The sequence below is a fragment of the Microtus ochrogaster genome, unplaced genomic scaffold (assembly GCF_000317375.1).
Source record: "Microtus ochrogaster isolate Prairie Vole_2 unplaced genomic scaffold, MicOch1.0 UNK9, whole genome shotgun sequence".
NCBI lineage: Eukaryota > Metazoa > Chordata > Mammalia > Rodentia > Cricetidae > Microtus > Microtus ochrogaster.
Window position 1 is genome coordinate 6201482 of NW_004949107.1, and position 3684 is coordinate 6205165.

Here is a 3684-nt window from a genome sequence, read left to right on the forward strand (position 1 = left end):
AAAAAAAAAAAAAATTGCCTCAGGAATGGCACACGGACCAGGTACCAGGGACTAGACTGGCTATGAGTCTCATTTTTAGTCTCTGTAAAATGAAGCATTCATGCTTAAGTCACATGAAGAAGGCCTATGCAGAAAAGATGCTGCTTGTTCATTCTCCCATCACTAGCCAGTGGTCCTCAGTGGTCCTCAGGCAGATAACTACCCTTCTCGGTTTCCTCTGGCAGAAATATCACAGGACCCCAACTCTCCTACAAACTCTTCCTTTTCCACTTGCTAAGGGGGATGAAACCCTACCAGAAGTAGGGTTCTAATCTACAGAGCTGCTCTGTCAAGGAAGTTAAGCCGCAAGTCTTATACCACAAAACACACCACCTTAATATTTTTTGAAGTTTTATATTTATGCTTGAAGGGATTTTTTGTTGTTGTTGTTGTTTGGTTTTGTTTTTGAATTTATATATTGGTATAAATGTATGCACGTGTCCCTGGAGGCCAGAAGAGGGTATCGGATCCCCGGAGCCAGAGTTACAAGTGGTTGCAAGCCATCCAGTGTGGGTGCTAACCAACACTGGTGCTGGGAGCTGAACTTCAGCCAGCCTCTGAGCCACCTTTGTAACCCAGCATCTTTTCTGCGCCCCCCCACATCTGTTGCATTTATTCAGTGATGCAAAAACATTTACCTTTAAAATGATTGAGAATTATTGAACCTTAACTTGAGACAAAGGGTTGAGGCAAAGATCATGAAAACAAACAACAAAAACCACTCGGGTTAAGAGTGCTTGCTGCTTTTGCAGAAAACCCAGCTTCAGTTCCCAGCACCCAACCACATGACCACTCACTCTTCTCTTGAAGAAACAAACAAAAAAGCCTGAGACAGGGGAATTGCTTTGAGTTCAATGTCAGCCTGGGTATATAGTGAGTTCCAGCCAACCTGAGCTAAAGTATTCAAAGGCCATCTTTCCAGGAAGCCAGAAAGGGGGGAGGAGGGGTGCAGGCTAGCAGGGCCTTCTCACAGGTGGAGTTTGTGATTAGAGACACATCTGATCCTAATCAGCTCGTCCCAAGATGCTTTGCACCCCTGCAAACCTGGAACAGATCACCGTTCCTTGGGTTATTCTCTCTGCTTCGTTTCCCCTTTCTGCTCGGTCCATTCCACGTGGACAGGCTGGAGGAGTGGCCTGCTGTCCAAAGAAAACAAATTCGCCTGGTTGTGGAAAGGGTCAGGTGAGGAGAGGCAGTACCCATATGAAGTCTGGCCTTGACAACTGGTACAGTAACCCCTGCGCTGGAAGGTGGTTCCGTAATGTGAGCCACAGGAGGCAAATTACTTCCTTGGTTCCTTGTTCGTTCTGGGCCTTGAGGAAAGATCATCCACTGGAGAAGGTGCCCTGTCAAGGCACAGGAGGCTGCAGCATGGGGCGGACATTTTGTTAGTCTAGCGGCGACTTACTCCGTATTTCTTCTTCTAACGGCAATTCTCCCTTTATTTGCACTTCCTCGCTGACGCTTCCAAATAGCTGAACAGCCAGCTGCTGCCCACAGATGTATACAGCTGCTGCCAGCAGAGGTAACAGGGCTGGCTGGATTCTGGACAGCCAGAATGTGCAACATGGAAGAAGCCAGTGGCCCCTGTCTGAGCCGTTCTGTGGAGAGAGCTGGTCCCAGCTCAAAAGGTACTTGCCCAACGTCAGGGCACGGTGTCTTCAGGGCACTGCCTGCCTGAACATTTCTGTGGACTCTGGGGTCCTCCCTGATGCTCTTCTGCCAGTGAGGTCACAACTGCTTCCCCCTGAATCATGGAAATTCATCCTGAAAATTAGATTGCTTCCAAAGAGAAGAGCACGGGCTATGGAGCCCTGTGTAAGGGACCTGCAGCCCAGTTGGTTTTTGTCGTGGAATGCAAGCAGTCTCATAAATGGATACCAGAGCTTGTAGAGTCTCCCTTGGCTACAGTCATTTTTACTGCAGGCCTTCTGGGCTCTGAAGGTGGAATGAGATGGTTATCGGTCCCACACTGGGTGGGTGGGTGGGTGGGTGGGTGGGTGACCTTTGTTTTCCTGGTGGTAGTTCTGGAGGTCAAACCCAGGGCCTTCTACATTCTGGGCTCCTACAGCTCCAACCCAGCCCGCGTATGTTTAGGCAAAGCCAGATTCTTGAAATGAAGACTGCCACATAGTCTGGCCTCAGCTTGCTCTCCATGGCTTCTCAATCCTGCATCTTCCATGTCTTGCAAACCAATACCAATGGATGACACTGCCAAACTTTGCAGCCAACTTAAAATGGAGCACCCCTGTACCCCCACCCCCAGACCACAGCTTTTGTGTGCCAACACTGGGGAAACGCCTTCCCAGGCAACTGCTCTTGAGGCTCAAAGAACCTCTTCAGCTTATTCTTTCTGCCTTTCAGAGGACTGGGATATCCACAGGATGGAACCTCCAGAGGGTGTGGTTTGCCTTCAAGACACCCCTCCTATGGCCCCAGTGTAGACTGTCAGGTTGCCCTGCAGTGGTGCTAATCTAGTTAATGGTTGGGTTGTCTTTAACCCTGCTCCAGGAACAATGAATGCTTTATTCCTGAGTGTAGATGTCATGAGTGATTTCTAAAGTGTTTTCTTCTCCTCAGTTCTCTGATCCAGAGTTATAGGAACTAATGAAAGGGAGGGCCAAGTGCAGGCAAGCTTCAGTGGTTAGGGGCTTAGCTCGGGCAGAGCTTGGCTGGTCTGCATGAGGAACTGGGTACGTTCCCTCGCACAAAACAGAGCGGTGACAGCTCATACTATTCATACGTGCCAGACACGGTGAGCCCGCCTTTAATCCCAACACTCGGGAGGCAGAAGCAAGTAGATTTCTGTGAGTTTGAGGCCAGCCTGGTCTACAGATCAAGTTCCAGGACAGCCTGGGCTGTTATACCCTGTCTTGTGGGGGGGAGGGGGGGTTCTTAATTTTAAAAAAAATTAGTAAAGTGAATCTAATAAGTTAGATGCTCAAACATATCTGAGTTTTGAAAAATATGCTTGCCAGCTGCCCAGTAGATTTTCCTGGTGAGAATCGGTCAATGAGCATTCTCCTGGCCTTCTGCTCATGACCTCATCTTTGGTTACAGAGTTGCTGTCACTTTGCATATTCGCCCAAGGCTTCCTGGGTAGTGGACAGGAGTGGGGCAAGGGGAGGGTCAGGTGAACAACAGGAAAAACTAAGGTTTTACTAGGGCATGATGGTGTCTCTGCAGATGTAGGGTAATCCTTGCTGTGATCTCTTTGTTCCGGGGCAGAGGCTGAAGGATCAGAAGTTCAAGGTCATTGGAACTGAGCCTGGGCTAGATGACAGCCTAGAATAAAAAAAAGGGGGGGGGGCAGGGGTATAGCTCAGTGGTAGATGAACCTTTGTGTGATTTCACTCCCCAGCACCACTAGGATGAGGGGTAGCGGGCGTGTGTGTGTGTGTGTGTGTGTGCGTGTGTGTTATAAATAGCTGTGTCATTCATTGTACTGTTTTATGCCAAGTGGCCAAAGTATGCATCTATATTTACATGTGTGCCAAAGATCAGAGGACACAAATCTAATGCGACAAAATAATGTTCTCAGAGTCTCCTGTACAACTAACTGTCACTTGTGAGTCTTAGGATAGTACCAAAGAACTAGCCACAAGACTTCAGGTTATTAAAATCCTCTTACTAGCCAGACTTAGC